Source organism: Perognathus longimembris, chromosome 3 (assembly GCF_023159225.1).
Source record: "Perognathus longimembris pacificus isolate PPM17 chromosome 3, ASM2315922v1, whole genome shotgun sequence".
Lineage (NCBI taxonomy): Eukaryota > Metazoa > Chordata > Mammalia > Rodentia > Heteromyidae > Perognathus > Perognathus longimembris.
Genome location: NC_063163.1, coordinates 19,394,627 through 19,405,260, shown reverse-complemented (window position 1 = coordinate 19,405,260; position 10,634 = coordinate 19,394,627). Strand labels below are relative to the sequence as shown.

Below are 10,634 nucleotides of genomic sequence, written 5' to 3'. Positions count from 1 at the left end.
TAACTTAAATATTAAGGATTATACATTGCTGTCTATCTATGTTCTCAATTTGTGTTCTCTCCCATCTCCTCTAAAAGGACCTGACTCTGTTCACAAAGTAATATAGCTGATTATGATATTTTTCCTTACAAATTGTTGTTCCAATTGCAGGATATCTCTTTGGATTTTTCTTTTTTGCCAGTCCTGGACTTTGAACTCAGGGCTTGAGCACTGTCCCTGGCTTCCTTTTTGCTCAAGGCTAGCACTCTGCCACTTGAGCCACAGCGCCACTTCTGGCCATTATCTATATATGTGGTGCTGACGAATCAAACCTAGAGCTTCATGTATACGAGGCAAGTACTCTTGCCACTAGACCATATTCCCAACCCTATCTCTTTGAATTTTTAACTTACCAATTCCCATGTCACTCACTCAGAGTAATAATAGTATTTTTTTCTCAAACAGGGTCTTACACCCAGTGGAAAGAAATTTTCTTACCTTACTTTTGATAGAAGCCCACTGAACCCATAAGAACTAGAGGTCATTAGTGTCTGACCTTGGGTCTACCTTTTTAATCTACTTGGATGGAATGGAGGAAGCTCACATCTCAGCACAAGTGTGGCTGGGTGATCTGACCCATTTCATATCCATGTGGATAATAACCATAAATCTTGGAATTTCTGGTGGAGTTTTAATGTTGAGGAGCTGAACATTAAATGTGTACATATATAGACTTAATTTCCAGTGTTCCAAACCCTTCATGTAAATTCATCCACAAATCATTTTACTTAAAGCCTTTTTTTTTAAAATCTCTGACCTGGTAAAGATCAGAAGATGGGAACTATCTTAGAAAGAACACTAAACCCTCACAGAAAGATTAAGGGACACAAGAATCCTAGTACATTAACTGCTCAGCTTCCCCTTCAAATTGATATTTATTTAAAAATAATACCAACTTGATGTCCATAGAAAACCTAGTTTTTACTTAATGAAAATTAATACAGTAGGCCTCACAGGACACCTAGAACACATGTAAAATGCTATATAATAAAGGTTAAAGTATTCATTGCAAGGTTAATTATAAATTGTTCAGATTGTAAGCAACTAAAATGCCTGTTGGTGAAGATTTACACACTAATTATTGTACAAGGACACAATATAATACCATGTAAACCACTTGAAAAGATGATATTTGGTATTTGTGATATGAAAATGTTTCCAAAATGTTTTTAGTGGAGAAATATAAAGATCAGGGCAACATACGTAACAGGTTACAATATATGTGGGAAAAAATTCAGAGGATAACTATGAAATGTACAGAATCTCACCTCAAGTTGATGAGACTGATTATCATTGAAGAGTGTCAGGGCCACAAGGAAAGACAGGAGACTTGTGATTGTCCACCAGGCTGTGTCTTCCTCTCATATATCCTGTGCATTGATCCTAATCAATAATTCACAAATCCTATGCAATGTCTTAGAACAAATAAGGGATTTATTACATTCTTTTTTCATGTTATTTCTCATATAATTCAACTTTTTGAGAGGTATTGTCACTCTGAAGTTTTAAATAATTGCTAATAACTTCTTAATCAAAGGCACTGAGACTGCCAGCTTGGTGTGACTACCAGCTGACATGAGGTAGCTCAGTACTCTTGAAAGCAAGTATATCAGCAAGGGCATTAAAAAAAAAAAAAGCACTCAAGGTGCTTGCTGTTTCTCTAGTTATTTAAGAAGTTTAAATGAGGAAACCTAAATTAACTGACAGCATATTTCTGATTTATTCCAGTGAGCTTTATTGACCTTTCAGACTGGAGCATTGGGCACCTGCCCAGCTAAGTTGCTTCTTAATCCTGCTGTGGTTTCACACCAATGTAAGGGTTTTGCTGATGTTGTATTACTCAAAACGAAGTAGAAAATAAGAGAGTCCACAACCTTGTTTCAATTTCAGTTAGACAAATGGCATGTGTCTGAAAACATGAGCTCATTGGAAGACGTGCCTGCTGAACATATTTTCTTAAGGATGTTGTTTAAATGAAATTTTTCAAAAGGAGAAGAGTAAAGGAATGTGAGTAACAGCAAAGGTTTTAAGAGAATTTATGAAATGAAAGGGAAGATGTAGAGTTGTTTTTTCATACCTTCATAGTTTCAGTTTCGGGATTCTATGCTATGTTTTCCAATTCAATTTTATTTTACTTTTCAGTATTATAAGTAGATGTCATGTATATTTCAGCTCTTACAGTTGGAAAATAGGATGGAATTTATCACCATGTGGATGACAATAATATCAGAGAATAAAATGCTACATATCATTCACTTGTGTTCTCAAATGCAAATGTATTATCTGTATAACAATTGTGAAATGTCATAGAATAGTTAGGTGACATAAGTTTATTTTCAAGTTATACTTCAATATAATATCCATTATTATATTTTTATAGTTCCTTTGAATATATGGATTATTTGTTTCATCTCTAATTCCTTTGCATTATGATATCCATTCATTAATAATGAATTCGGAAAATTCACTATCTCCATGCAATTCTGATCTTGCCCTCTTCCAGAGACAAATAATAGCAGAAAATATGATTTTTAGCTCTTGCCTTCAGTGCATAATTCTGAGTTAAAAAATAGTTCATACTTCACTGGTGCCAGTGGTTCACACTTATAATTCTTGCTATTCATGAAGCTGAGATTTGAGAATCACAATTGGAAGCCCGTCCAAGTAAGACAAATGTGAGAGATTCTTATCTCCAATCAACCAGCAAAAAGCCAGAAGTAAAAGTGTGGCTTAATTGTTACAGTGCCAGCCTTGAGTAATATATTGAGTGAAAGTGTGAGGCCTAGAGTTCAAGCCCCAGAATTCCCTTATGTGAAAGACATAAGGTCTATGTTTATGTTCATTTTGATACATGTGGATGTGCAGTTGTTCCAATCTTATTTGTTGAAAAGATTGCATTTTATTGTCTTTGTTCCTTTTTCAAAGATTAGTTGACAGTATTTACGGGCTTATTTTTGGACTCTATTCTATATAACTGATCTATTTGCCTTTTTTTCTACTAACGAGCCAGTGCTTTGATTCCTGCAGCTTTATAGTGAATCATAAAGTTAATAGTATCATTCGTCCAAGTTTGACCCTTTTCAATAAAAGTTGGCTATTCTGAATCTTTTTCTCTTCAGGTAAACTTTAAAATATATTGTTTTGATTACCTTAAGTCCATAGAGAAGTTGGGAAGAACTAGCATCTTACTAAAATGGTAAGGTGAACATCTCATTCACGAACACGGACCATTTTTCTAATTATTTCATTCTTTGATATCTTGTACACAGTTTGCCTATATGTTTTACTTATAGAGAAGTCAATGTAAATGGCAATGCTTTCTTTTTTTTCAAATTCAATTTGTACACTGCTGGTGTAATAGGAAGCAGCTGATATTGTATATTGTATCATACAAGTTTGTTGTAGTCACTTCATAGTTCTAGGAACTTTTTGCTTTGTCTTTAAAAAAAATTTCTGTCTAGCTGATTATATCATTTGCATACAAAACCAGTTTTACTTCTTCGTTCTAAATGTGTCTACTTTTCTTTTATCAACTTATGTTATTGCATTACTTTGGTCATATTTATAAGCAATGTGGAGAAGGGCTATCTTTGCCCTATTACCTGATTTTAGCAGGAAACTTTCTTATTTCCCATAGCTAAGTATGATGCTAGCTTTAATTTGTTTTTGTATATATTTTTCTCAACTTAAGGAAATTCCTCTCTACTCCTAGTCTACTAAGAGTTTTATTTTATTTTATCTTTTTGCAGTCCTGGGGCCTGAGCACTGTCCCTGGCTTCTTTTTGCTCAAGGCTAGCACTCTGCCATCTTGAGCCACAGCACCATTTCTGGCCATTTTCTATATATGTGGTGCTGAGGAATCGAACCTAGGGCTTCATGTATCCGAGGCAAGCACTCTTGCCATTAGGCCATATTCCCAGCCCCAAGAGTTTTATCTTGAACAGATGGTGAATTTTGTCAGTTGTATTTTATGCTCTATTGATTTTTTGGTGCAATTTTTCTCTAACTTGTTAAACTGGTGCATACATTAATCGGTTTTCAAATGTTACATATGAGATGAAAGTTATATACGTTATCAGATTCATTTTGCTGGTATCTTGATAAAAGACATTGATTCACATTATTCTTTTCTTATAATATACTTGTGTTGTATGAGTTTGGGGCAGTAGCCTCATAGACTGAGTCATGAAATATTCTCTGTGTACTCTGAAAGAGATTGTAGAGAATTGTTATAACTTCTCCCTTATGTTTTTGGTAGAACTTTCCGGCAAGCCTATCTCAGCCTATTACATTCTATTTTGCAAGCTATTAGATGTTTTATCAATTTATTTTATGCATAAAGCCTATTTATATGGAGTATTTCTTCTTGTGTTCATTGTGACAAATTGTATCATTCAAGGAATTGGTCCAGCTTATCTGTTATTAAATTTGTGGAGAGTTCTTATTGATCTTCCTTTGTCCTTTTAATAGCCATGATATTTTAGTGTGATCCCTTCTTTCCTTTCTAATATTAGCAATTTTTGTCTTTATAGTCAGTGAGTAGAGACTTAATTGGTCTAATTAAATATTTCAGAAGATTTTTCAGATGATTTCAGGTGATTTTTATTTTGTTGATGTTTTTGATTGATTTCTTATTTTCAAATTAATCAATTCCCACTATAATTTTTATTATGTTTTTCTTCTCTATTTGGATTTGATATTCTCTTTTTGTCCAAATTTTCTAAATTGTCTAAGTGACATCTTAAATTACTTACTCTGGATTTTCTTTTCTAACATATGCATTTAATGCAGTAAGTTTTATTTTCATACTGCTTTCACTGCATCCCACAAACTTTGAACAGATGTATTTTTGTTTTCATTCAATTCAAAATCATTCTTAATTTTCCTGAGATGTCTCCTTTAACAAATATGAAATGTAGAAGTAAACTGCTTAATCTCCAAATATTTCAAGTTTTCCAGCTACCTGTTACTAATTTCTTTTATTTTTTTTTGTTACTATTTTCTATTTTAATGCTTTTGTGGTCTGCAAGTAGACATTGAAACTTTCCCATTCTTTTAAATCTGTTAAGGTTTGTTTCTTGGCCTAGAGTGTGTTCTATTTTAGTGAACATTCTGTATAACTTTAGAAAAAATGTTCTTTCTACCACCATCGGATGAAGTAATCTATAGTTGGCAATAATCTATAGTATCCTGCTGATTGATAATAGTTCTGAATTAATCACTGTTCTTACTGATTTGGTGCTGCTAGATCCCTATAGATCTGTCTATAGTTGTGTTAAAGGTCTCTAGCTCTAATGGTGGATTCTTATATTCCTCCTTGTAATTGCCTTATTTTGCTTCCTGTATTAAGACCTTTAGTTGTAGGCCACATACAAATTAAGTACTATATATTAACTTGCAATAGTACCCCTATATTATTAGGCTAGCATTTTCCCTCCCTCCCTCCCTTCTTCCTTCTCTCCTTTCTTTTCTTCCTCCCTCCCTTCCTCTCTCCCTTTCCCTCTTCCTTCCTTCTTCCTTCCTTCCTTCCTTCCTCTTTTTCCTTCCTTCCTTCCTTCCTTCCTTTCCTCCCTCCTTCCTTCCTTCCTTCCTTCCTTCCTTCCTGCCTTCCTGCCTTCCTTGCCTGCCTTCCTTTTTTCTTTCTTTCTTTTCTTTTTTTCTCTCTTTCCTTTCTTTCTCTCTTCTTTTGCACTTTCTTTTCTTTCTTCCTGTCAGTGGTGGAGATCCAACTCATTCAGGGCCTCCCACATTATTGACAAGTATTCTAATGCTGAGTCATATTCCCAGCCATCTCAGGCAATGACTCTTATTTTTATCCATAATTTATTTTACTCTGAAATTTTCTTGGTGTGAAATTAATGTAACTACTCTCACTTACTTTAATTATTAATATGGTATCTTTCTTCATTTCTGGTTTGGGTCTATATGTCTTTATATTTAAAGTAGCTTTCTTGTAGACATCAGAGGGTTGATCCAATCTGAAAACCTTTGCCTTATAAATGGGACATTTAGATCATTGATGTTTTAAGATATTTTTTAAAATCTATTTTTGGAAACTTATTTTTAACTGTCATATAGAACCACAAAAATTGTACATGTTTGAGGACATCATGTAATGTTTTGTTACATATATGCATCATGTAATATTCAAATCAAAGTAACATAGCTATCTCCTAAAACATTTCTCATTTCTTTGTAGTGACAGCTCTAAAAATCTAGCTGAGTAGTAAAATTTCTTACTTTTTTTTTAGAATGTAGGATATAGTGACCATCTATCGCTAGTTCCCCTGCCTTATGATAAAACCCAGAACCTCTGTCTCCTATTTAAATTCTTCCATATATATGCATATATATATATAATTTTTTTTTTTTTTTGCCAGTCTTAGGGCTTGGATTCAGGGCCTGAGCACTGTCCCTGGCTTCTTGTTGCTCAAGGCTACCTACTAGAGCCACAGCACCAATTCCGGCTTTTTCTGTGTATGTGGTGCTGAGGAATCAAATTCAGGGCTTCATGCATGCTAGGGAAGCACTCTACCACTGAGCCACATTCCCAGCCCTCCTGTTTAAATTAACTATAACTTAATACCTAATGTTTAACTTTTCAGCATCCATACATCTTAACCATCTCTCGCTGTCTCTCCAGCTTCTACTAACATCCTTCTACTCTTAACTTCCATGAGATCAGCTTTTTAGAGTCCACACAAGTGAGATGACATGATACTTCTCTTCCTGTGTTTGACTAACAAACTTTTAGTTCTGTCTGTGTTGTAGCAGAATTTTCTTCCTTCGACATGATTGTTAACATAGTTGAATGAATACCTACTTTATTAGTTATTGCTTTTTTTTTTTTTGCTTCACAGTGGTTTAATATGAACAGAGTTGAACATGACACTGTCTGACAGAAGAACAAACAGTTTTCTGAGTAAAAGCTCCAAGTCAGGATATATACATAGCAGAGATGAGGCCTTAGATTCTCAGCACTTGTGCACAATGAAAAGAGGAAATCTTTTTTTTTTTAAGTCTATAACAAAGGATACAAATCAAAAAGGCAGCAACAACACCAACAGTGGTGAGGTGGGAAAGGGAGCAGCGCCTCTCTCTAGTGGCTGCTCAGCCTCTGGCACAGGCTCAGCAGCTGGAGAGATGATCTGTTGTCTCACGGAAGCTCAACATTTAGATGGCTTCCAAATCCTACGTTAAAACTCAATCCTCATCTCTCTGATCAGGGTCATATCAGAATTGGCAACCCTTTCCCCTCCAGAAACTACTCCAATACTTCCATGATGGGGGTCTAAGCAAAGAGCCCCAACTTTCACGTGGCACCAAAAGTTTACTTGCTCTTATATCACCACTTTGATGGATAGCATGCCCAGCAAACAAACCACTACCTCCCAAACAAACGTTCAAGAGAGCTGCCAGTCTCAACAAGCTGCTTTAGCCTCTGTAAAATTTAGGAAATCCATACCTAGTCTGAGTTCAGGTTCTGGGGACAAGGCTGGAGGAAACAAGTGCAGGCAGTTCAATAACCCTGTGGCCAAGCTGGGGAAGGCAGCTAATGACTATTGCCCCTGAGCCCCATTCAACAGCTCAAAAGTGCTTAGAAGAAGAGACTGTGTGGTTGGTTTGTGTGCTTCTGCCCTTGGGAGAGCACTAAAGGGATGGAGGAAGGGAGAATGAAAGGAGGAAAGAGGTGAAGTCCTTCCCTACCACCCAGAGGAACCTAGAACATGATCTGCTTTCACCATCCAGGAGATCACCTGACAGTGGTGTTATCTCCACTCCTCAACCCACCAAACCCACAAAGCTAACCCCTAAAGTAGAAAGGGCTTGGAAAGGAAGAACAGTTGGCCCATACTTACTCACCTGCTGGTGAGGGAAACTAGGCAGCCGGAGTAGGGAGCCACAAAGGGAGAGGGGCTAGGCAATAGGAGCTCCCCTACTGCCCTGTGGCTTTCTTCTGACCCTGTAGCAGCCATGATGAGGGGCCTAGGAAACCCACACACCTTGCTCTACACAACAGACTACTTAAATTCTAGGATTACTGCCATGGAAAAGCAACATGGGAGAAAGGGAAAGCAGCAAAATAAAATTGTGAGAACTGGGAGCAGGCCTAAAGGAAACAAGGAGAGCTTTGGGGTCTCTACCACCTTCTCAAAAAGGAAAATGTTCATGCAGGTAGGAAAGGCTGGAGTTTTTGTTGTTTTTGTTTCTGTTTTGTTTTGTTTTTCCCTGCTCAGCTGTCCTGAGCAGGGACAGAGTAAGAAAAAAAAATCCCCTGGACTTGCAGCATCAGTATGTATACAAGCACCTTCCAGCAAAGCCCCCCTCCCCCCAAGGTTAGCCGACTGGCATGGGTGAATGCCCCCAAAATTGCCTTCCAGTCCAACTTCCCACCCCCCCCCCCAATCCCAAGCAAACAGCATCTGCCTGTGGTTTTCCACCTCTCCTACGAGAAGAAAATCCTAGCAGAGTGCCCACACAGTGTAGTCAGGTACCAAGGGGCACAATGCCAGTCTATCAGGCCAGGGGATGGATAGCCAACTTCAGATCAGAGAGAGAGAGAGAGAGGCTTAGTGTAAAAACCAATGTCACTTCAGCAGGAAAGTAGAGGGCAAGTGGTGAGAGGGGCTCCTACTGGCTCACCTTCCCAGGGACGTAGTTCCTGTCAATTGCCTCCTCCTGCAAGAACATGTGTAGGCAGCGTTCATTCTGAGCCAGTGGGTGCCCAGCAATTTTATTAATAAACTGTTCAAGGCCCTGCCTCCTTTCTTCAGTGAATGACTCCTCAAAGATCCCTTCATCTCCTCTGAAAGGAAGCTGTGGCTTCAAGGCTTTCCCAGGCAGTGGTGGTACTACAATCTTGCTATCTCGCTCTAGTTCATTTTTCAGCCACTCCAAGTCACTGCAGCGCCGCCGTACACAGGCCTCTTTCAGTTTGAAGATAGGTAGATTTGTTCGCCTGCGAACCTCATAGGCCCACGCCCACTGTCTGTGGATTAAAGATGTCGATCTCCAGGAACTTACTTGGAGGCCCATAAGCACCGGTCAGGTCCTGCAGCTTCGAGTTAAGGCGCCGAGTGTCAGCTACTGCTGTGTTCGACATCTTTCCGAAGGAGAGACCCAGACCTGGGATAAGTTATTGCTTTTTTGTTGTTGTTGATTTTTTTTCCCTTATTTGTCTTTCATTCTCTTTCTGGATTTCAATGAAACATTTTGTTATTTTGTGTTCCTCTCTATTTTTAGCATATGAGTTTTCTGTATATGTGTGTGTTTGTGTCCTAGAGTTTGCAATATGCTTTCATAACTTACCTAAGTCCACTTTCAAGTAATGCTGCATACTTCATGGGTTATAAAAGTTCTCAGAAAAAAACGTATTATAATTTCTCCCTTTGTGTCCTTTGTATTACTGCTTTCATTCACTTATATGGCTATTAGTGATTTTGCTATTATTAGTTTTATCAGGATGCTATTAATAGGAAGTGAAGTTTTATTTTAGAACTGTGCATGTAGTTCAGTGGTACAGCACTTGCCTCATGTGTGAAAGGCCTAGGTTTAATCAACAGCACCAGAAAAAATTAAATTTAAAAAGTTCAATTTTGCTTTTTCCTTAATTGATTTCTTCTCTTATGTACTTTTTATATCATTTTCCTACATATAAAACTTAGTTTTAAATTGTAGTTTTACAATGTAGTTTACATCATAGTTTTACAAAGTAGGTGTACTAGCAAAAAAAAAAAAACACCACCTCAATTTTTGAATATCTGGGAAAGTCTTAATTTTTTATTTATCTTTGTGTGTGTGTGGTGTGTGTGTGTTCGCATGTGTGCATGCGTGCGTGCAAGCACCACCAGTCAAGAGGCTTGAACTCAGGTCTTGAACACTGTCCCTGAGCTTTTTGCTCAAGGCTAGCATTGTACCACTTGAGCCACAGCTCCACTTATGGGTTCTTTTTTTTTTTTTTTTTTTTTTTGAGTAGTTTATTGGAGATAAGAGTTTCACAGAATTTCCTGCCCAGGCTGGCTTTGAACCGTGACCTAAGATCTCAGCTTCCCGAGTAGCTAGGATTGCAGATGTGAGCTACTGGCACCCGGCTTATTTTTCATTTACTTTTTAGGCATGATTTTTCAGGGTACAGAATTGCAAGTTGTGATTATCTGTATTTGTCCATCTGTCTCTCCAGTTTGAGGACCAAGTAATGGCTTGCCCTTGACCTCATTCCTCTGTGAATCTAGAACATATTACAGTTTTATCAGTTAGTTCAACTTTGTTTTTAGAATAGACTGGTGTCTACTAAGCTCTTTGCACCTTAGACAGAGAACCGGAAACTACATATCCACACCTCCCCCTTTCAAATACGATTAATGTTCCATTTCTGTGAAGCCTGATCAGTTTTGATGACTACTTATTAACAGTAGGCTAGGTTTGTGTTTTCCAATTAAAAAAAAAGAAAGTTTATCTTTAGGGATTTAATTCTTTGGGCTATAACCTGACCCATAGAGTTCTCTTTTTGTCCTACAAACTAAAAGAAGCTCAAGTCCTGACTGTCCACCTATGAGGCAGTAGAAGTTCCCATGGGGAGCAAGACATTGCCCTGC

At 37.4% G+C, this 10,634-nt stretch overlaps 1 pseudogene; it reads right to left on the bottom strand.

The window, feature by feature from the left end:
• Positions 1–8,632: 8,632 nt before the first annotated feature.
• LOC125347851 lies at positions 8,633–9,142 on the bottom strand (annotated as a pseudogene).
• Between the last annotated feature and the right edge of the window lie 1,492 nt (positions 9,143–10,634).